General features: G+C 41.8%; 1 long non-coding RNA gene across 2 annotated transcripts in view; it reads right to left on the reverse strand.

Moving 5' to 3' along the window:
- The window catches only part of LOC138295512 (uncharacterized), a 189524-nt gene that overhangs the window by 25010 nt on the left and 139360 nt on the right, over nucleotides 1–25154 (reverse strand). Inside the window, exon 3 of one of the 2 annotated variants that reach the window (XR_011203614.1) lies at nucleotides 10959–11714. The exons of the other annotated variant lie outside the window; for it this stretch is intronic. This is a non-coding gene — a long non-coding RNA (uncharacterized lncRNA). Of the gene's footprint in view, nucleotides 1–10958; nucleotides 11715–25154 lie in introns of those variants that run through there. 2 annotated transcript variants of the gene reach the window in all.

Here is a 25154-nt window from a genome sequence, read left to right on the forward strand (position 1 = left end):
TTACCTAGAGCTGTTGTTCCTTCTCCATAAACTCTCTCTCTCCAAGAAGAGCAACTGTTGCATTCTCCTGAGGATGGACAATGTGTCAGTAGTTCCATATATCAATTGTTTGGGGGTGCATCAGGTCTAAGCTCCTAACAAACATTGCAAGGGAGTTTTGGCTTTTTTGTCGCAGCCAGGCAAACAATATGCTAGCAGAATATATTCCTGTCAAAGACAACAGGGTACGGGAATGGAATTCCAGGTTTCTGGTGGATTACAGTGAATAGAGGATTTATCCTTGAATTTTCCAGAAGATTATGTGTTCTCTGGGTCCATGCCTAGTGGATCTACTTGCATCTCGACTGAATGCTCAACTGAAAGATTTTTACAGTTGGAGACTGGATATGATGGCCCTCGCCACGGATACTTTACTTCAGAATAGGTATGGCCAGAGAGCATATGCATTCCAACCTTTTGCCATGATTCAGAGGGTCACAGCTCAGTCCTGGCAGCAGTCGGCACCCTAAGCCCTGATAACTATAGTCTGGAAGACATAATCGTGGTTTCCCGCTCTTCTGAAGATGTTGGAGTCTCTTCCTATCTTTTTCTTTACCTTCTGACATCTTCTCTTAGACCCTGTGGGCTCTCCCCATCCTCTTCTCCTACAAGGCCAGTTGGTTCTCATGGCTTTGAAAATATTGGGAGACAAGGTCAAGTGGAGGGCATTTTAATGGCAGACGATGCTTTTATACAAGAAGTTTTGGCTCCTTCCACCCACCCACAAACGATAATCTTCTGCATGGAAGTGATCTGTGGGTTGGTGCCTTCAATAGGATGTGGATCCCGGGGCATCTGCGTTGAACTATATTCTTAAATTTCTGTCTGAGTGTGATGAACGTTGGTTATATTAGAGGTCAGTAAATAATTTCAGGTCAGCCTTATATGTTGGACATGACCTCATTGATGGTAAACAGGTGGGTATGCATTCTTTGGTGTATAAATTACTTAAAGTTATCCTCTTAAGCATAGATACTCCCAATTGTGGGATGTAAATTGTGTTCTCTCTCTGTTTCATTCTTGGACTGATAACTATGATTAGTCCATAAAAGAAATTTTGACTAAGTTAACCATTCTTCTCTGTTTGGTTTTGTGCCATAGGGTTTCTGACACCCGAGCCCTTGATCTACTAGGTAGGTTGTTTTCAACTGATGGTGTTTCTTTCGTTATTTCAAAAAGGATGAAGACTATGTCTTGGCCTATTGAGTACCCAGATTTTTCTCATATTGCAAAATTATCTTTAGTCAAATGTTTGAAAGTATACGAAGAACACACTCTGCATTGTAGTTCTGATCCTTTGGGCCCTCTTTTGTAGGAATTTCAAAAAACTTTCTGGTCAGTATCTGCTGCAAATTTGGCCCATTGGGTTCATTGTGTTACAGCAGAAACTGCCATTGATATGTTTGTTTATGGGGCTCATTCCACTTGGGGGGCGATGTCCTCCAAAGCTTTTGTGCTTGGTTCCAGATTCAAAGATATTCTATGTGCAACCAACTGGTCATCTGATTCGGTGTAGAAGACTTTTTTTTATTACAACCTATTGTGCATGCTTCTTCTGTTGTTACTGGTCAACTTTGAATCAGCATAATTGGAGCCTCTGGTCCTGCCACAGAATAGAACATTCTCTAGCAGTTGTGACAAGAATTTTAGATTCTATTAAGGACACTGGGGCGAGGAGTATCCCACCCTTTGGGATAGGTAAGTCGGGGTTCCAGCGCTGGTTTGATATCTAATATTTAGGTCATGATTGTGTCTCTTATATTTTACCTGTCCTTGTGATTTGTTCAGGGTTGTGGTTTCTGGGCTCATATCTTTCCTTTTATTCTAGGCTCCGATCAGAAGCACGGCTGAAGTGTCTTGGAGATCCAATTCCTCTGGGTTTCAGTTCTCTTAAGATCTCTATAAATCTACATTGAAGAGATTCCTGATCTGGTGATGCGTTCCTGTTATGGCCTGTGTTTGATTGAGTTGTACTGTTGTTAAAGCAAAGAAAGAAGCAGTCAATATGGAGCTTCTCTGTAGTTTGTGCCCATGTAGTATTGGTGGACTGTGAAGGAGGCGTGGTTCAAAGCCTCATGGGATATGTGGTTTGTTTACATGTTTTTTACTGTTTTTGGTTGGCTGTTGTATTTGGAGTAGTAAAGATTGAGAAAGCATAATCCTTGCCTCCCTGTCCTTCATAGCACCTAAAATTCTTGGTGCGACTCCTAGAAAGATTTAGGTTCTAAGCTATGATGTGCATGCAGGGTAAAGGCAGATTTTGGCAGGAGGCACTTAACTATCTATACTATTTCCCCCATCTTTTTAATAGAGGTGAGGCAGCATGAGGATGTTGGACTGTTTAGAAGATTTTAGATTTATATAAGAGATACAACCTAGAGCTACATTTTTAATTGTGACTGTAATTATAGTTAGTGCAAAAAATGCAATGTTAGCTGTGCAAATTTTGCAAGGCAAACATGGCAAAGTTTCTGCACTTGTACACAACCAGATTCAATTATTTGAAGCTTAGAAATAGGGAAATAATGCAGATTTACTACCTTATCCCTCATTATGAGGTGCAGAACTTTGACGGAGGGAGGTAACACCGTTCACAGTACATACCACATCTAGCAGTAGCAGTGATTACTAGGCACGGTATTCATCCCAAAATATGTTGGTACTCCGGACATCGCCTTTAGTTGCCTGTAGCTTTAATGCTGCTCCAGTATTTTCCAGAATGACTATATCAGCTCTGATTTTAATGCCATAGCTGGTTCACCCATTCATAACGTACTAGTCTGGTGCAGATTTCTGCCTCCTCTCCATTTCGGCACCCCTAAATTAATTTCCATGTTTCTATGTGCCCAGCCATGCTCACGCTGGTTTGGTGGTTCCACTTACCCCTATTTTTGCAGTGGTTCTTGCATCCATGTGCTCCTGCAATTGACATTAAGGGTGTATTACTTCTAAGTGTTGGTATATGTGACAATTTGATCTGCAGGGTTATCACCTAATAGGCCCAGATAGTCATCTACACTACTCAGTGTCTTTGGCTAGCCAGTTTAAGCATAATATTGGTACTGCAGGTCAGTAGGACCTTGTTAAGTTTAAATATGAAACTGTTCTCTGAGATGATCTGCTGTGGTATTCATAGCTGTTTTCATCATTTGAGATGTGCCCCTGAACATTTTTAAATGTACCTAAAAAAACCTATATGAGATTTCATTTTTCATCCCTAAACATACTTCTATTGCTTGTTCTGAACGTGGAAACGTGTATAAAAAAAGCATTCAGTCAGAAATAAAAAGGATGACAAAGCTCTCTAACTGGAACTGGAAGATTCTTCTCATGAAAGCAAATAGTGTGTCAGGCAAATTTACTACAAGAAATGATACCTAAGAATGGTGAGCTGCTTACAGATTTGTGTTTTAAAACAAAGTTATGTTTTTTCTTACTTTGCCAAGAGTTATATAAAAAATATTGAGGATGAAGTGCTAATTGGCAAGTCGTAGGAAGTTGCCTTGAGGAAAAGCTGAACCCAGAAATATTTTCTCAAGGTCTAAGTGAGATACTGAAATAGGCAGAAGAGCAGAAATGGGGTACAGACAGGGCAATTTTGTACATCAATAAGGCCAGCATTGACATTCATGTCTGTATCTTTGAAGCATAGTGGTATATGTTTCCTTTTGTTTCCAAACCTCACATTTTACAAAATATGATAATGCATTCATTTATCTCCCTAGTTCCCTGGGGGGCGGGTGGATTTGGGGCAAGATGGACACTGAAGAAAAGATGAAGTTGTGTTGCAATTTAATTACTGTTTGTCAATCAATCAATCAAGGATTTGTAAAGCGTGGCTAATCACCCATAGGATGTCAACGCGTTGAATGTAGGCGTGTTGCTCAGTCGAAAATGAGAAACTAACAATAAATAACTGCTGTTCCTCACCGAAGTGTGAATTCACCCAATCAAAGTACATACGTGATTTATTATATTGTAACATAACAAGTACTGCTATCAAGTACTGACCACTGCAAAAAAGAACAAGAATTAACTTAATTCTAAAAACAACCTTGCAAAGGATCAAATATCCTTTAAAAATACATATTGTGAATTGTAGGCTTACTGTTGTGAGTGCTTTAATATTGGAAAATTGAAGAATCAGACAGGAAGCCACAGCTGTCTGTTTAGCTTACTGAGATTATTATGATGTTTGTGGACATCTACTGATAGAGTGACAATAGCCAAAGCTGCAAGAGCAAGCAGAATTGTTTATGACGTATTCAACCCTGGGCGACTCTTGAGGCATGTCTTGTGCCTCTGAATAGGGGCCTTGTAGCCCTCATAAACCAGTGGCCTAAGGTGATTCTTGGAGTTTTTGTAGTAGACAAAATATATGAGTAGCTCCAGAGAGGAAGCCACCAAAGGGTCAGACATACTATTAATGCAACAATGTGCAGAATTTACATATAGGCCTTAGATGCAAAGTAATGTTGTACATTTGAGTAAATGCAGCAGTCTGACACATTTAGACTATTAGGCATGAATAGCTGAAGTAGCATTTTCTTGTAAAGCTAACCCAGGTTAAGAATGTGAAATGTTTAATTACTGAGAAGCTGACGTGTTTAGAAAGTGATGACGTAATGTAAAAGAAGTAGTTTTGACTTCCCCATAGGCATATTTTTCATAGAGCACAATAGTTGAATTCAAATATGTTTGTTTAACTCTGCAAAATGCTTCTAATTCTACAAAGAAGACCTAGTAGAGAAAAAGAGTTGGTAGATTGTGTTTTAGTTAGTTAATGTAGAAGCTTAAACATGAAACTGCAGTTGTTTTAAGGAAAGTATATGATAAGAACCCTACAGGATTTATACAAAGTATTTGATAAATATGATTCCCTACAACATTGTTGTCTTTGGACTATTTTGTTCCTGGTGAGAAGACAACAAAGTGTTCCTGTTTCCACGAAGACCTCAAAAGCTGATTGGCTGACTAAAGAAGGAAGACGAAACATGTTGCAAAGGCTTAGATTATGATATCTATATAAAAGTGGGTTCATAGAGTATGTCGGACTCATGCCTCTTTGCTCTTCATTGCACGTTCCCTGCCCAAATCTATGCTGTGCTAAGACCCTACTGAGTTTCTTGAACCTCTCTTTATGGACTGATTGACAACTGAAATTTGACTCAGAAGCTTTATGCTTTTACCTCTCTATTTGGAGCTCTTTATGGGTACTGAATGACATCTCTTTCTTAGAACAGGGATTCCTTCCTCTATGAACATGCAAAATAAACTTATTCTGATATATTGATTGCCCAATTTGATCAATTGTTGATATTGATGATATCATATGCTACTCTCAATAAAGAGGTGCTAGTAAAAATACTGATAAATACAGCTTTTAAACTGACACCAGCTTTCATTGTTGACTGAAAACAATACTTGAAATTGTGATGATTAATTCATTCATGTACAGCTCCAGGTTAATCTCATCTAGCGTCAAAGGTCCATTGGCCTAAGACGCTGGGATCTCTCCCTGATGAGTTGCTAAGCTTTACCTTGTAAATGGATATTTAATTGAGATCCCCACTCCTGTAAAGTTGGAAGCAACTCAAGAGGATGACTTACATTATGATAAAGAGGAGCAGTAATTAATTGCCCTGCTACAGAGAGATGCCAATGTCCCATAGCCCAAAGCCCTAAAGTTGAAGATTGAGAGAGGGGGTTGAAGAATTGAAGGTTTGAGTTTCAATTTGGTTGTGCATCAGAATTGTTTTTTTTATTGTGGTTTTATTCAAGCATTGGTATATGTGTGTTCAATGAATTGGTGATGCCCATATACTTATTGTAAAGAAGTTGAATAGGTTATTGGTCTAAGAAGTAGTCCAAGATGGCAGGATAGATAAATAAGAGTTGATTTTTGTTTTTCTTGTCTGCTAAAGATTTGTGGTACAGGTCGTGAGGTACTGCCATTTGCACACTTGAGATACTGACTGTAACAATTTGTTGTGAATGTACTAATATAGATTATTGCTTGTAAAGCCTGATTCACAAAGATGACACTGCATTGATTAGGGTGATTTTCCTCTGGTCAAGATTTTCATTTCAGTGTGTGGAGGATGTATAAACCTCATTATTCCAGTGAATGAATTGCTCTTTTTGTTTTCCTTAGAGGAGCGGACAAAGACTGTAGAACTGTAGCATTGTGTGTATGAAGAAATTGTAAAGGAGGGTGAACCGCTGCAAGGAGCAGGTTGTTGCATCATATTGTGCAGTGCTGAGATTGATCAGTTGATGTGAAACAGCTGTTTAACTGCTGTCCACGTCGACAGAGTGCACTCCGTCACACTAGTTGCATCCGTCAGATGACGAGGTGAACTCCAATGCTGGTGAATAATGCTCGGTCACCGTTGGGACGGGGGCATTACGCCAACTTAGATAAAACAGTTGTGCTAGTGGTGTAATGGAGGCGGTCACATGACAGCGGGAGTCTGTCATGTGACCCATTCAGCATTGTACTATGTCTGTGGCTATTGGATGGATGTTTGTAGCCCACACCTGATGTATATTGGACGATTGTGAACACCTGCAAAACACACTATAAAACATACTCCTTTTCAGACCATGTTCTATTGCAATTCTACTGCTGACTATCAATCTGAGGACGGCCTTGCCACTGAACAGCCAGGTTATATTTTTCAATTTTCTGACTGCTTTGTTCACTTTTTCACTTTTTCATTATTTTTCAAATCACTTTAGGGGCACCAGTATATTTATTTTTTGATCACTATAGCAGGGAGGAGGAATCCACATTTTACAGAGGGAGAATTGACAGTCATGGTGGATGAAGTTATTAGAGAAGAGCTGCAATTGTTTGGAGCACAAGTAAAAATATTACCATATCTCAGAAAAAGCAAATGTGGGACAGAATAAATAACAGAACCAATGCTGTTGCTAACAATCTGCACACACAGAAGGAAATTAGAAAGCGGTGGAATGACCTGTGGGGGAGGGTCTGGTCCCTGGCCTCTTAGTGTCACCTTGAGACCCAGAGGACTGGTGGTGGTTCTTCCAGCCCCCTATTACAAATCTTTCCCTGGGAGGAGAAGATCTTGCAGATCCTACATCCTGAAGACTTGATAGGAAACCCTGGAGTAGAGACTGGTAAGTTATACCTATGTATGTGACACTAATCACAAAAGGAGTCCTTGCCCTTAACTTAGCTCTTCAGAATATTTCTAGAAACCTATCAAAACATATATATTTAAACTTCATTGAAAAAAATATCTTGTGTTATCCAAATTAGTAGTTTAATGGTTGTTTCTCTCTATTTAACAATAAACTATGGGTCAGATTTACAAGGCCCTAGCGCCACCTTGTGTCACATTATGCCTGCACCAAGCATATTGTATGCAGGGCAGTGCTCTGGCATTAGGAGGCCCGCAAAAATGACACAATGAAATCAACAAGATTTCATTGCACCATTTTTGGCATCATTTTTAACGCCTGCTCAAAGCAGGCATTAAAGTGAGGCATCCATTTTAATCAATGGGCCTCCGTGCACTTTGCTGCATTAGCGTCAACATTTTTGATGCTAGTGCAGCAAAGAGCCACAATAGCGTAAAAAATGTTGATGCTATTGGCCTAATGTGCGCCATGGTGCGCCATATTGTAACTAGACCGCACCCATGGTGTCATTAGGTTAGTACTGATGTGCCAGATTCTTGTAAATCTGGGCCTATATGTATTATCAGATTGTGTGTTGCTCTCCATGGAAAACCCCTTGCATTTGCCTAGTCCCTTGCTTTACCTCAATGTATGTTTTTGTACTCTACAAAACAGGTTACAAACTCCATATGCACATGAAGGTATGGTGGTTGTAAGTAGCATCTTATCCTATTCACATTATACACATTATACACAGTGAAAATGAACCCACATTTACGATATGTACACACTACGTATCGTAAATGTGGGTTCATTTTCACTGTAGTAATTTATATAGGTATGTGCTATGTACTTTTTCACAAGCATTGGCAGTAGTGTTTACAAATGACTACAACTAGCACAATGCCTTGCTTTTGTCCATGCAAACAAAAGTGCAATTTGATGTAGCTCAATCTCTATTTCCTTCTACATATGCACAAAAGTCAAACCTTTATGTAGTTGTCATCCTCCATTTCATGGCATATAAGAAATTGTTATCTGCTGTGTTGATCCAATATGTTGTCACCATCTTGTCACTACACTGATCAAAATCATAGTTTGTGAATTTAAAGGTTTCCAGTTATGTTCTGTTGCATATTGATTACAAGTAGTATTGCTACACAAATTACTTTGCAGTGTTCATATGATGACCAATGCCATTAAATCCAATAAGTTGTACCATGGTTTGTTTTTGAAGCTGCTAATCCTTGAAATGGCTCAGCTTCCAAATCTCTTCTCTACTGTGTTGAGTTGCATGTCTGGAACATGCAATGGACACTTTCTAAATGACATTTTACATTCCAGGACATCTCACCATCATTGTTACTGAAGTTTGAACTGTGTAAATTTACCATGTAAGTGTAAAAAGTTAAAAATCACCCAAAAATCACCCAAAGGCCTAATCATCCCACTAATTATCATTTTCTTTTTCATAGGTTGCTTCTTTTGTAGTTGTAGACACATCTGAGGTACAACATACCCCTTAATTTTCATTGTGTTTGTAATTCATCTTAGGTCCAACACCCTAGGCCAGAGGACCACCGTCTGCAACAAACAGAGGACACCTCCAATCCAGACCAGGATTAAGCCTTCAGTGGGGACACCACACGGTAAGTACAGAGGATGTGAACATGCCTCGTTCATCTGGTCTTTCTGGGCACAGTGCTCCAGTGAGTCACACTCAGCCCACACCTGCACCCCCACCCCAGCTTCCACTTCCTGTGTCCAAAGGAATATAACACCCATCTTGGACACCCAGTCCTGGCTACAGTGAAGCAACCAGAACCACCTCTAGTTGAGCCAGGACCCGGTGGGATGAAATCTGTGGATCAGCAAAGTGAGGCCACTGGCATCATTGTCACACAGACTACCACTGACTGAGTCTTGGGAGCCCTACACCAGTCCCAAGACGTGATTGGCCAGGTTCTAACAGTGATCTAGGACATTAAGCAGGTGCAGAGGGAGCGCCTTGTTGAGTTGCAGAATCACAATTTCAATTTGTGCTCCTTGACTGGGATGATGTTTGACATGCATCATCATATGTGCAGGGCTTTTCCTGTACCATCAACCCCTGTCTGTGGTCCTTCAACATCAGGACAAAATATACCTACCTCTGCCACAGACAGGGAGGCCCTGCCACAATAAGAGACTGTTCCACCCATCCCTGTCCCTGCACCAGTGTCCCCCCACCCAGGAGGGGACATTCATCTGGACCACGAGGAGAGGATGGGAAGACCACCACCACCACCTTCAAGCGATGCAGAACCTTATTTCCTCCAGTGTGTGTTTAACCATTGACTCTGTGGACTATTTCATGGATTCGCCATGATGGAATTTAGATTTTTTTATTCTTGTTCTTTTTTACTTTGGTTTCAAATATATTGCACTCAATTATTGCTTTTCAAAATAAATGCAAATAAAACAAAGTCAAAGACTGATGTAGTATTTATTGTGGTAATTCCTTTTCTATGTCTTCCGTATATCATCATTTTTAAACCCTGTCAACCTATACAATTCAAAAACAAATAATAGATACCAACTTGGTTATGTGTTTACCATTTTAAAAACGGTAGAAAAAGTAACAATGAAATCACAATGTATTGGTGTAATTCATTTGTAGATAACAAGTCTTTGACAAAATCAAATATGATTTTCACAAACCATGCAGACCCCAAACAGCCTGTACCATTTAGAAGTTGACACTTCAGAACCTTGACACCATCGATGAAAGGGAATAGTTCATAAAACTAAATTAAATAGGCAAACTATTATTAATTCATGACATCAGCTGGAGCCAGACATCCTGTCCTCACAATAGGAATCCTACACCAATAACAGCAATAGTCTACATCATGGCAGTGAGGGAAATTGATGCCACATGACCATTTCAGGATACTGTGACAGTATCTGGTGCAATGTCACAACCACCATTCTGTGGTATGCTACAAAAAGTTATTTTCAACTATGAGGAGACACATTAACAGCTTCCTACACTGAACACAAATTTAAGATTTAGCTAACGTGAAGGGAGACCAATGTGCTGTGGCTTGACATATACATGTGGTTAGAGAAAGTTAAGCAGCACATATTGCCTTGGTGGCAACACCCAACAGAAACCAGGTCTGATACAATCTCAAGTACGTCCATTCAACCACAGTGCATTTTGTCTCTGTACAAGAACTGTTCATCCACAGTTAGAGTCTGTCCAAGGATCAACCCTTGTTCCCTTTGTTCTTTCCAACAGCAATATATCACTGCAAATGTCACAACATTTAAATGTCCAAATGAAGATGACATGGTGAAGGATCCAAAAAAGAATACAAGAGAAAATTATTGATTTCACATGAGAAATTATTCTAAAATCATAAATTTGGAGTACACATACACGTAGCACAAGGAAAGATAACTTATGTCAATAAACACAGTAGTCAATGTAGGAGACAGTGAAAAGCCGCATGGGGCCCTGTCAGGGGGCCCCTACACTGCCCCTACACGGCCCGCGACTCCCCATACCGCCAGCCTTTTCCTGGCAGTAACCGCTAGCAGCGCTGCCCTGGCGGATTACTACCGCCGGGGCCATTGTGGCGGGAAACCGCCGGCCCCGGCGATGCGACCGCGGCGCTTCAGCCACGGTCGTAATGACCCTGGAAGCACCGCCAGCCTGTTGGCGGTGCTTCCGTCATTTCAGCTCTGGCGGTCATGTACCGCCAGGGTTGAAATGACCCCCTAACTCTCCTACATGGAAGCAATAAATTGATAGATTAATATCAGATCAAGCCATCGTACATTTATAAACTAGGATTAAATCAAATGATCCCCAAGTTATTTTGTACATACCAGCAAGCAGACCCTCTCAGGTCCAAGCTGTGACATCTGCAGCACTATGGTGCTGTTCCATAGTACACGGTAATCAGGTGTTGACCCAGGAACGTGGGCACACATACTTGATCGGTATAAATCCAGTAAGCAGACAACTTGCACATTGATGGAATGGAAGGTCTTCTGATTGTGCTAGACCTGTTGTCTAGCATGTGGTGGTGCCAAGGCAATATGTGTGACATCCATTGCTCCAAGCACATGTGGTAGGCCGTCCAAAGCATAACATTCTCTCTTCACATTGGCCAAATCTTGATGTCTTGGAAGCTGGATGAAGCTGTTGATTTGTCTCATCATTTAAAGCAAGGACTTCTTCTAGCAAACCACTGAAAGTTGACTGTGACATGACTCCAGAAACTGCCACAGTGTATTGAAAAGATCCAGGGGCCACAAAATGAAGCACTGTAATGGGATGCACTATTGGTGTTTTTGCTATTGTATTCCAATTGTGAACCAGGAGATCAGGCTCCAACCGGTGAGCTACATCCAGTATAGTTCTCATATTTAATCTGAATTTCTGTATTATGTCCCTTTCCTCCATGGTGGCAAAGTCTGGAAACAGTCAGAAGGCTTGAGGAAATCTTCCTCTACCTATCCCTGGGTTCATAATTCTACATGTAAAGAAAAAAAACAGTCACTTAAAATGGTCACGCAATACTCTCACAATCAGCACACATCTCATGTCTTGGTTAGGTTAGAGATCTTATTGTTTCATGTATGTTCGCATAATTTTAAAACTTTTTTGCAGCTTCAAATCTAAATTGTTTTGCAAGTCTGGTATTTTTGTACAAATATCATTTTTTTACAATCACAGCCAACGGAAGTATAACATACACCACAGCACTATTGATGTCAAACACAGTAATGGTTCACTTTTTAATGTGTCTTATTTTGGCAAAAATAATGTGGTAGATATCTGACATTGGTATACAAAGTAACCATCATTTTGAGTGCTGGTGCACGCACAAATAATTATAAAATACACGCTTCACCTCCTAAAATGGCGGGCTTCACCTCCTAAAATGGCGGGCACTGGACCTTGCCGTCAAGACATTGGCTTTCCGACTGGTATGGGCAGAAGTGAACTGCGTAGTAGGTGTAACACTCCATGATGGATACTTCCATAGGCTAACGTGCATGACAACTGTGCATGAAAGACAATGGCTGTATCTGTTTCTGTTTGCTTGTGTGAAGCATCTTAAAAAAACCTCAGTTGTCGCTTTACGCTGCAGCCAACAAATCCTTCTCGACTTTTGCTGCTGTTACCGACCTCTGGGAGCCAGGATACTTGGCAAAGGAAGTGAAAGGGCCCCTGCCTTCTCTCCTAAGGAATTGGAACTTCTCACCTGGAAGGTCCTGTCCCTGTACAGCCAGTGATATGGCAAACCAGAGGAACAGGCCCATATATGAGTGGGAAATATTTGTCAAAGTAACTTGATCCTCCTTTGTACACAGGCTAATTTGTGCAGTGTGCTTATTGGAGTGTAGTGAACTGAATGATTTAGCTGGCTACAAAATGTTGTTTTACAATGTTGAAAATGCCTGTACATTGAAATGAAAAGTCACCTGAAAGAAAAAGCTGAATTTTCAGTTCATGTTATTCATAATTCCAGATTTCATTATACAAACTGCACAGGCCTCTTACTTCCAGTGGCCAGTAGACACTGTGCCACTAGTATAAGTGGATACATACAGCCCATGTTGAAATGAGAGAAATGTAAATGCAAGAAGAATTGTTAAAGTTATATAGTTGTCTGATCCTGTTATGTCAAGTGAAATTACATACCATATTTTGAAATATTTTTAAACGTGTCTCAGTGCCACATATGGGGAAAGGTATTATTACACACACTTGTGCATACAACACCCAAAACCATACTATCACTAACACATGGCAGCCCTTCCATACTGCCCTAAGTCACTGTCTATGGTGGCTCTTAGAAGATTAGGCATGAAGCCAATATAGCTGTGCCTGGGGTGATGTGCAAATAATGTACAGCTTGTTTGGCCTTTAGCTGGTCACAATGATTTGGACTAATCAGGAGTGGGGCTCACCACAGGAAAGGTTTCATAGCTCTGGCATAGCTGGTGTTTGTGGCCTCGATTGGTAACATGAGGACATATAAAATGTTGAGGGTACTCAACAGATCACTGTAAATGAGAATTTTCTATGAACTTTAAAATCTTTGAAAATAATCTATACTGACTGTTTTGGGAATGCATGTAAGAAATGCAACAGAATTGTGTCACACCACTACAGACAAAATCACTCAAAACCTCTTTTGTTGTTATTTTTCCTCATCCATACAGGTCAACTACCATCAAAAGCGTGACATCTGGAAGGCCATTGCAAAGAAGAGGCTGACCCTAGAGGTCCATAAGTGGTGCGATCTGCATTGCAGGCAGAGGTGGGAGGACCTACGACGCTGGACGAGAAAGTCAGCCGAAGCCAACTTTGCTAGTCCCCCCAATGAGGCATACATGTGCACCACGCCCTGACCCCAAGTGGCCCGCATCCTTGCAGTGGCCTACCTGGAGCCTGATGTGTAGTTCAGGGCCCAATAGCAGCATCAATGGGGTGAGTTATTGTTTGTAGCTGTTCTTGTTGTTCAACCTTTTTTATTTACAGCAATGTATTATGGCATCTACCTGACCGTTGACACACGTTCAGCTTACACAAGAATGTCTTGAGGTGTAAGTTTATCAGACGGTGTTTGATGCTGTGTTTGGTGTATTGATGTGTGCTAAACATTGCAAAAAGGGGCCTGATTTATACTTTTTTAGCACCTCATTTGTGTAATTTTTTTACGCAAAAGCAGCGCAATCCTACAAAATATAGTTGAATTTTGTACGTTTGCGCTGCTTTTGCATCAAAAAATGATGCAGATGCGGCGCAAAAAAAAGTATAAATCAGTCCCTAGGTTCCTCATCACAAGCCAAGTACTTTTTTGAGCAGGCACATGATTGCATGCAAAAAAAGAGGTACCTGCATTTTTTCTCTGTTATGAGGGACAATTGTATCAAACATGCTGCATTTGGAGATTGGGTCAGGTGTGATTCTCCATCACAAATGTGAGTAGGTAATATAGGCCCTAATACTGGTAACATTGCATACAAAGCACTTATGAAACAGTTGATGTTTCAGACTTTACATTGGCAAGCTGGTGCAATGGCAATATGATCATGAGCATCTGCTCCAAAAGGACTGGAAACATATACAATGGCATCATTCTTTATCCGAAATATGTTAGAAACATGTTTCAACAGAAAGATTCAAGTCAATTCATGTAGATAGTAGCAGATTGTCATGAAGACTAAGTGGCAGATTTATGAAAAGTGCTCTGCACTTAGTGCAGCACCACTTATCTTGCGCCCCTTAGTGCGCCACTAATGTCACTATGTGTGTGCTGTATTTAAACTATGGCACACCATGGCGGTATTTAGGGGTACTAGCATCAGAATTTTTTAAGCTAGTCTGGCGCTTTGCAGGATTAGTGTCAAAAATGTTGACGCTAATCCTGCAAAGCACCCAGAGGCCCATTGAAACCAATGGAAGCCTCCTTTTAAAGCCTGCTCTGAGCAGGCATTAAAAGTGCTGCAAAAAAATGGTGCTAGGAAATCACTTAGACTGTATACATTATGCCTGGCTCAGGCATATTGTAGTGCAACGGGTTACAAAGTGGCACAATGCATGCATTATGCCACTTTGTAAATATGGTGCAGCGGTTTTGGCCTTCTAACTCCATATTAGCATTAAAACAAAATATGTTAATGTGGCCTTAGAATGGCGCTAAGCCCTCTTAAATGTGGGCCTTAGTCCTTCACAAATGTGCATGTAAGCAAGGCTGTGCCAACCAACATGAATTTGTATGCAAAACTGTATTAATTGAAACAGACAACTTTGTGTCCACATTGGTGACAGACTTGCACATACCCCAAATTACATTTAAGTGTCCTTAGTTATGTCAAGATGAGAAATCAATGATGGTGCGAAAAGTGATACTTAAAAGGACATTTGCAGATGGATGGTTACATCACATAGATGTTGAAGCATCCCATCTGGATAAGTCAACATTAGGCCCAAAACACAAATCGTTGGACACATGGACATGTTTTTGCTCTTTACTGAAGTAGGTTAGGAGCTTGCAGTGTCGAAAGAGGTGGGAGTACGTGCAATTTTCAATACGCAAGTCTGCTGAGGGCCAGCTCTGGCAGTCCTACCAATGACCCAAGCGTGTGAGCCACACCCTGAGCCCACTCATGGCCCGCATCCTTGCGGTGGCCTACTCGGATCTTAATGGGCAGTTTAGGGCCCAACAGCAGCATCAAGGGGTTGAGTTGTTGTCTGTAGCTATTTTGTTGTTTGACCTTTTTTAGTTTCCAGCAATGTTGTATGGCTCTAACAAGATGGTTGACACACATCCAATGCACATGATGGTTTCCTGAGGTGTAAATTAATCAGACAGTATCTGATGCTATCTCTCATGTATTCGTTTGTGCTGAAGGTTGCCACCATATTCCTCATCTAGATTAGACACATGGCTGCATGCGAACAAAGGGGTACCTGCATTTTCTCTAGTTCATGAGGGACTGGTTGTACCAAACATGCCCCATTTAATGATTGGGTCAGGTGGAATGCTCCATCACAAATTTGAGTAGGTCACATATGCCCTGTTACTGGTGACATGGCACATTGCACACTTATGATGCAGTTGATGTATCAGACTTGACCTTAGTAAGTTGGTGCTATAACACTATGATAATGAGCATCTGGTCCAAAACGAGTGGAAACATGTACACAATGGCATCATTCCAAATCTGAAACATATTAGTAGTATATTTTCACAACAAGATTTCAGTCAGTTCATGTAGACAGTACCGGATTAGCATGAAGCCTTAGTCCTTCATAAATGTGCATGTAAGACAGTCTGCGTCAAGCAACATGAATTATTAAGCTAAACTGCATTGATTAAAACAGACAGGAATGTGCCCACATTGGTGATAGAGTTACACATTCCCCAAACAACATTTTAGTGTCCTTAGTTATGTCCAGATGAGAATTCAATGATGGTGAGAAATGTGATACTTCAAGAAACATGATGGAAGGTTGCATCACATAGATGTTGGAGCATAACTTTGTGAAATGTCAACATCATGCCCAAAACATGACGTTTGGAAATATGAATATGTTTTTGCTCTGTACTGAATTGTATTAGAAATGGCTATATATTTACTCATGCTGTCAAAGCCATTTGTTAATCCACCACCAAAATATTTTAGTAGATATCTTTAAAAACAGAGGTATGCACGCAGTGCGTAATGCATTGCTAAGCTAGTTTAGTAGTTTCTACTTGATATGAGGTACAATTGAAATATACTTTAGTTACTTGAAGTAAGTGTTACCATTATTAAATAGTCAGACAAAGGAAGCAGGCTTCCAGTTCAAAAATGTTTTGGTACAACATTGCAGTATTTGTGGACACACATTGATACCTATGTAACTTTTCGTCAATGTACATGATGCAGATTAATTGACCTTGTAAAAGTGCTGTGCAGATGTATTTCAGTCACTGCGCGTTTTGGGGACATATGTTCAGTATTCTAAACAAACAATCAGATGCATGAAACAGTTCATGAGGAAAAATTTAAGTGGATAAGAGACAAGGACATACATGAAATAGGAGTTAGGATGGGGAATTTCCAGACTGTGAGCATATGGTTTGTGTTCCTCTTCCCTACATGCATGAGATACTGATGATAAAGAAGCCACTTTTAAGAGCCTTGAAGCTGTTTAAATATGCAGACTTGGCAAATGTTCTGTGAGCAAAGTTAATGTTCGATTCCATTTACACAGATAGACTCACACTGTTGTCTCTGTGTTTTCTGCATCACCTGGGCAAGTGTTGAGGAAGAAGCTGGGCACTGTGGTTCTGGTGCAGACACCACTGACACCAAGGGATCCAGTGCCATGGAGAATGAGGGGACTGGCACGGAGGCCAAAAGCGATATGTCATCATTTTCTGAGGTCTCCACAGAAGACCAGCCCCTAGAGATGGCAGACCCTACTGCAACGCTACCACCTGCATCATTGTCTGCCACCCATGTTCCCATTTCCCTTTCCCTCTTGCTCCCCCAAGTTGGCTGTGTTTGCCTTTAAAGGGTAGCATCACCTTTGCTGCAGACACCTCCACCCTGTCTCCAAGGCTACGCTCAATGAGGAAGCTATTGACCTCTTATGGATTATCTCTGTAGGCCAGACTGCAATAGTGAATGCCATCCAGGGACTTAGTGGCCAGATGACACAAATGCTAGCTTACCTGGATAGCATTCACAGTGCCATGTCTGGCCTATAGAGGTCATTCTAAGGTCTGGCCTCCTCACTGACTGCAGCCTCCCACCCATCCCAAGCTGGTGCCCCAACTCCCATCCCTTCCCCATCCCAAATCCCTATTCTCAGCCCTATCCAAAGCACTCTCACTGCTTTGCATCTACCCACTCCAACACATACAAGCAGCACATGCACACATATACACAGACATATAAAAAACACAGACACACACTAAAACAGAGACACTGTACCCTTCACCACCACCACAAGTTACCTACAAACACCACATACACATCACCAAACCCACTTGCACAGCTACCACACCCACATGGACAGCCACCACCTCCACCACCACACCTGCAGACACCACACCCACCACCACACAAACATGCACAACTACCACTACTACACCCACAGGCACCACACCCACCACCACATAAACCTGCACAGCCATCGCCACCACACCTGCAGACACTATACCACCCTCACAGAAACATGCACAACCACTACACACGCACACATTCACCAGCACATGCACAGGCACTACTACCACACACAGCTCCTCCACAGCACACCCACCCACACACTCACATATATTAGACATTACACACACTGTACACAAACACCCACACTAACTCAAATAACAGACACCCAGAGAAAAACACAAACCAAAACTTACAAAACATATTCCAGACCCATGAACAATTGAACCATCAGCAGACACAAACACATCACCCACTGTCACTTCCTCTACCTCTCACACTGAACTCCCTACCAACCACCCTACCCATTTCCCCATGAAATACCTTTTATTTTCCCTGGCCCTAATCTCTTCCACATCTCAAACCAGACCCCCAAACAAAAACACACACCCTGTCCCCAACCCACCCCTCCCAAACTCCTATTTACCCCTCCCAAATCCAAAACCACTGAGCCCAAATTCAAACTAACCCCTTCCAAGTTCAAACCCACCCCTCCCAAATCTAAGCCCACCTCTCCAAAAACCAAGCCCACTCTTCCCAAAGACCACCCGCCAAGAAAGATCACTGAGATGGCCATTCTCTGCCCAATAGATGCCCCTTCCTGAGGATGTTGTAAATGGCAGTGCAAATAGGAGGCAAGCTCTGGGCAGGCAAACCAGGATGGGGGCTATTTTCAAAATTGGAGGTTTGGCAAATTGGGTTGATTAAAAATGTTTTGAGAGAATTATCTCAGTCTTAAATACATTTTTTATTTTCTTTCTAATACCTTTGTCCTTGCATTATTTTTTGAATTGTTATTTATTGTTTCTGGTAATGTGATTTCTGCTTATGTGTGTGCCATGCACTTACCCTAATTTCTGACAGTGATGAGCACAGGTTTTATTTTTTAGATATTTTGTATGATGCACTTGTTTGTTTTGTACATTTCAGATGGACATGTTATTTTTGGTGCAAGCATTCATAATGTTGCTGGGCACTTACACCAAAATTGTAAATGTTTCTTTCAGAATGCATGTCAGTTTATTTTAACATGATGTGTTACTAACATACACATATGCGTTACATAGGGAAAATTACACTTTAGGGTTAAAACAGATCTAATGCTTGACAGAAATTATGCATACCAAGGGGACATATGTCCTTCATACATCTCTGACTCATTTGTAGTTTCAAGCTAACATTGGTTGCAAATTCTGTGTACACCCACTTGTAGCATTGTGTAGTACTTTAAATTGGGTTTACGGCATTCAAATTAGGTGTCCTGTTTATGTAAAGATTATGGTAGTTTTGGGTAAATTCTTACACACACCTGTATGAACACATTTCGATTCTGGATTGATGTGACTTTTTGTGTCGGTGGGCATTGCCATGAAGGCAGTTATTATCAGATTGCTGGGTATTACTAATATATCGAGGTGTGTTTTATTATTAGTATCAAACAAAGACACCACACACATATGCCTTGCACATCATTGTACTATTGCTTGCAAATATTTTGTAAATATGCATGAGTCCAATGCTAATGCACACTGAAAATTCTGAGGATGACAGGTAAAACAGTGACTCACATTTGATTTAGCGATGAAGGGGTAGATATCTGTCTTGGTCCCTGTTAGAAATGGAGTTTCTGTTTGGCTGGGGTATGCACCTAAGCCAGAGAGAACCCACCACTCTAGTCAGGGTGAGAGAGCTACACACCCAAGATAACCCCTGCTCAACCCCTTGGTAGTTTGGCATGAGCAGTCAGGCATATCCCAGAGGCATTGTGTAAAGCATTTGCACAAGAAACACAATATCCATGACACACAAAATGCACCACAAAGGAAACACAACAAGTTATATAAAAATAAACTGTATTGCATAAAATATCATTAGACCAAACACAACATGTATCAGCAGTACCCTGCTTCACAAGCAGTTGTCAGAACATCTCTCAGGTTACTAGTACTCTGCGACAATAAGCAGTAGCTAGGTAAACATATCGGTTACTGGTATTCTGCAACACTAGCAGTAGTCAGGTTGTCATAATCACCAACAATGCACGTCAGGATAAACATAATATCAGAGATGCCAAGACACCATCATGAATGCAACTATGATAAACCATTCTCATCTGGCCCATGTCAGACACCCACAATGCACATGTCAGGAGGAAAACCTCAGGTCATGAATGTCATGACACCATTAGGAATGCACATCCCATGAAGCACAACAATGCAGCATGTGATAAAAAAAAAAGAGTGGGTCACCTTCCACCAGAAACGTATAGGCCCAGTGCCCCTGTGCTCCTATTCCAGAAAATATGGTAAACCGGGATGGACAAGGCCCACTTTAGGAGCTCTTGCACTCCGCATAGGGGCAGTGTGGTAATCAAGGGTGGCTGGAAAGGCACTGGACCTCCGTTGAAGTTTTCCTCATCCCATCCTGCCAGCCATATAATTATGCCACCAAAGATACAATAAGGAGCTTACCCTCACTCAACAAGGCCCTCACCCATCCTTTGATACTTCTGCTGCGAGAGGGAGGGGAACAAGGCAGGGAAGGCAGCACACCAAGGAGGCGATCCCCTATTCCTCACATGGGGGCCATCTGAGGTTAAACAACCTTCCGCCGGGTGGGGGCTTCCGTTGAGGCTTCCTTCCTGTCCAGCCAGGTTCAAAAGGGGCACATGGCTTCTTGGGGTCCTGGGAGACTGCACACCTCCAACTCAAGCAATGGGGCTCAGCGGGATGAGCCTCCTGGCTTGGGACCCCACCTTCCTGCGGAGTCACCCCTCCAGTCCTCTCAGGGCCTGGGTGGCCCGCAAAGGTGATGCTGCAGTCACTGCACTGCCCCCAGCTCAATTTCTGACTCCTGGGCCCACGGTGGTGACTTCTCCTTAAGTACGTGATCTCCTGTGCCCCAGGGGAACTTTAGAGAGCTTGCCTTGCTCTCACTCAGTGAGAGGTTGCTGAGGGCTTCTCTCTGCTTCTCTGGTCCTCGGAAAAGGGAGTGAGGGCACAACAGCACCATGAATGTCGGGGCACACTCCACTCACACCACATCCAGCCCAGCCGAAGTGCTCCTGGTGCCAGTAAAACACTCTCCCGCACTGTAAGTAACAAAAAATGAAGTGCTCTCCCTGCTTCAGAAATGCTGCAATCTTCACACTCCTGGGGCCAGTGAAATGCTCTTCATGCACTGCTGCCCTTGGGGGGCTCTCCACAAGGGACAAAGGGGGCACTCCACTCGTGCCTCTCAGAAAACAGCCCCAGCGAAGTAGAAATGTAGGGGAGACAGAGGGCTCACCACTTAGCCCCCGAAAACAGTTTGGAAAGGGACACAGGGATGCACGACCCAGCAAGCAGGCCAGTGCGAGGGGCCAGAATAAGCTGTGGCAGTCCTTCTCAGAGACCTGGCAGGTCACGAGTCAGCACAACAGTAGAGCAGTCCCCAGGTAGTCACTGGAAAGTCTTTCCAGCAGCATCGAGTGTCCAGTTTATTAGTCCATTTAATGGATAAAAATGTGAAACTGGTTCCAGGAATGTCCCCTCTCTTCACCAGCAATGGCTTCCATACACCAGCAGGGGGTAAATGAGCCCTATGTGTGGGACCAGTGCACAGCCTTTACAGATTTAGGTGTGGCCCACCTCTGCCTCTCCTAGCCCAGGAACACCATTCAGTGTGCAGATGCACTCTTGTGACAGCTCCACCCTCCCTGTGTACAGGCTGTCTGAAAAGTATGCACAAAGCTCGGCTGACACTGTGCCCCAGACGTGGATTGGAGTCAAGCTGCAAAACACCAGAGTCCTAAGCTCAGAGAAATGCTCACTTTCTAAAAGTGGCATTTCTATAATGTAATAAAAAATCCACCTACACCAGTAAGGAGTATTTATCATTATTGTTCCAACCATACCAAAATGCCTACACCACCCTTCATAGATCAGATAATACCACTTAGACACATGTTAGGACACTTCCAATGCTATCCTATGAGGGAGGCAGCACTCACAGTAGTGAGAAACCAAATATGCTGTTTGCCACTACTAGGACAGTCCACACAACAAGACACATGCCCTACCTCTTACCCACACAGCACCCTGCCGAGAGGGCTAGCTAGAGCCTACCTTAAGGGTGACTTATAGGTAGTAAAAAGGGAGTTCCAGGCCTGGCAAGTAAATTTAGATGCCAGGTCCCTGTGGCAGTAAACTGCACATGCAGGCCCTCTGGTGGCAGGCCTGGGATAGGTTTGAAAGGCTACTTCTGTGGGTGGTGCAAGCTGTGCTGCAGGACCACTAGTAGAATTGAATTAACAGGCCCTAGGTATAAGGTATATCACTCTACAAGGTACTTACAGGTAAAAAAAAAGTTGCCAATCAGGTGTAGGCTAATCATACCAAGTTTAGAAGGAAGAGAACATGCACTTTAGCACTGATCAGCAGTGATAAAGTGTTCAGAGTCCTAAAGCCAACATAAAAAGTTCAGAAAAATAGGAGGAGCAAGGAAAAAGGTTTGGGATGACCCTGTAAAAAGAGCCAGGTCCAACAGTCCAGCAGCAAAGGTAGTACTTGTTTGATCATATTCATCTAGCCAGGAAATCTGAAAACTCAAAAAACGTCAGTTTCATGCTTACATTCCTCTCAATCCACCAACTCAGGCATAGAGGTTTAGCTGACACAATTTCATCAGTGGGAAGGCACATTGTGATTGCCTCAACAGTAAAACTCACTGGAGTCCCGGTGCAAGATGCTTTTGCCTGCAGTGCCTTCGACACAGGTGGTGATTAATGGTGGTGATAGCGGTTCATCGACAGTCTTTCATCTATGGAACAGCCAACATCTAAAATGGGCGGGTGGAACGCCTAGTAGGAGTACGGGTTTTCTGTCAAAATATTGACTGCGGGACCGTTATTAAATCAGGCCCTATGTCCTTGGGAGAAAATGGGTTGCTCTAAAGAAAGATAGACATTTCAAAAACAAACGAGAGCAATGAAACATTATGCACATGCAATATGGGATGTGCAACAACAGGGATGGAGGAAAAGCATAGTTAAAGAAGCTAGACTATACCCAACAATTACTACTGAAAAACTTCAGAAACCAAAAACGAGTAATGTACAGGGGGATGAGGGGTAAAAAGTTTAAAAGAACTCATACTGATAGTGATTCAGGACGTGATATATTGGGCAAATTATTACCCACACATCCACCATCTTATGTGGCCCCTGAGTCAAATATAAGTGCTTTGAGTTCTAATGTGACAGTGGCTGCTGCCTCTGTAGACCAGAATGCAATTGAAATTGAGAGACCATTACAGATGACAAAGCCTGTTATGAAACAGCCTGCTGTTCAACCTGTTATATTCAATAATGTGCCTGCCCAAGTTGAGACTGCACCGGCAGCAATGCCTCCAGGTGCTTCTGCTTCTATTGTGACTGTACCAGCAGCTTTTACTAGGGTTATAACAGCGCAGCCAGTAAGGATTGACTGCTCCAATTAAATTTGTTCCAAATAAGGTAGTTCAAGGAGCGGTTGGAGGAGTTCCTGTGACAGGATTTATCTCAATTTGACAAAATTCACAGATTTTACACCACCACTGACTATTCAGTTATTAAAGGAAGGTAGAAGGATTGTCTTATTGACACCAACTACACAAAGTGAAACACATTTATTTTAAGATGGAATTTTCCTCCCATTGTTTGAGGAAACCTTGAGGAACAATGCAAACACAGAATACAGGAAATGAAATCCCAGTCAGAGAACAGAGAAAGCAAGACCAATAAATGTCCTGAGATTAAAAAATAGAAATAGAAGAAACAATTAGGGGATGTTTCAATCTTGAACATATGAATCAATACCAAGGAGAAGAATTGATCTAATTGAGGAAAGAGATTACCAGACATGCAGCAGCTATACATTATAAGGTTACTGAATTGGCCAGAAAATATGATGTCAATTTTCAAACAATTTGTCCCATTGTAGCTTTGTTTCAGGGCACAATTAGATGATGAAGCAGTTGAGATAATGCATTCTTTAGGATTGCAATTGCACATTAGTGAATTGGTGAATTTAGAAGCAAATGGGCAAAGAAACATGAGAAGCTTTAACTTATCCATTGAGAGATGATGCTAGGTGGAGGGTATGTTCATGTGCCATGGAATACAAGAGGTCTTGGAGCATTTACAAACAATTTCCCAAAATTGAGAGACAACATTGGGCAGTGGTGCACACAAGTTGAAAAATTTGTTAAGATTTTGAAAGAGCTGTAGGATAATTTAAATACATTCTTTGATATTGTTCTTCCAAATGATTTATGGGCTGAATGCAACATTGCAGTACATTCAAAACCACTGGGAGATGCCTGCACTAATGCACCGTCTCCTATTGTGGTAAAACACAATTAGGTGATTACTTTCTTGAAAGGCAGAGTTCCTCTAAAGGATTTGGATTATGTGGGGCTAGATAGAATTCATGGAGTGGTGAAAGGGTCAGTGCATGATTATTTTGAAAGGTTGTTAAAGGCATTCCTGCAGCATGCTTGTCAACCACATCTTGATTCAAGTGATATGGGATTTTCTATCTCACAGTTTTTATTGGGTTAAGGCCAGAGATATACAAAAGAGTGTGCTAGGTAAAGTCCTTGGACGAGATTCTGAAATACACACAGCATTGTAGAGATGATCAGGAGATGAAGAAAACAAAGCTTAAAGAAAACTATTTGTTAGGCCTGAATCAGTCATTTGCATGAAATGTTGATGTAAGGAAAGGTCCTCATTTTCAGAATTAAATGCAGGGTTTTTTTCAGACTAGAATTCAAGGTGTTCGAAAAGGTATGGTTGGTTCTCAGGATAGAGGCCCAGGAATTCTGATTAATCAGAATTTTGGTGTAGGTGTTGTGACATTGAAGAGAATAACTCCTTGTCATTTTTGTCACAAGATCGGGCATTGGAAGAGGGAGTGTAGTCTGAATCCAGATAGAATGAGTGGAAATAACCATATGCCAGGAGCAAATCAGATGGAGAATGTACTAATTTATCAAATGCAAGTCCCAAAGCAAACACTGGTTCCAATGATGCAGGTCCCACAAGCACTGATGACTTACAGATTTGTGGATAACCCCAGATTTAACATGACTCAGATGTCCAGAATAAATAGAAACCTATTGCAGAACCAGAACCTGTTTCAACAGTTCCATCTTTTGAACAGTGAGAGCTTTGACTCTGACAATTCACAGTGATGGAGCCTGGGAGGTGAAAGGTTGGG

Source organism: Pleurodeles waltl, chromosome 1_2 (genome assembly GCF_031143425.1).
Source record: "Pleurodeles waltl isolate 20211129_DDA chromosome 1_2, aPleWal1.hap1.20221129, whole genome shotgun sequence".
In the NCBI taxonomy this organism is placed as follows: domain Eukaryota; kingdom Metazoa; phylum Chordata; class Amphibia; order Caudata; family Salamandridae; genus Pleurodeles; species Pleurodeles waltl.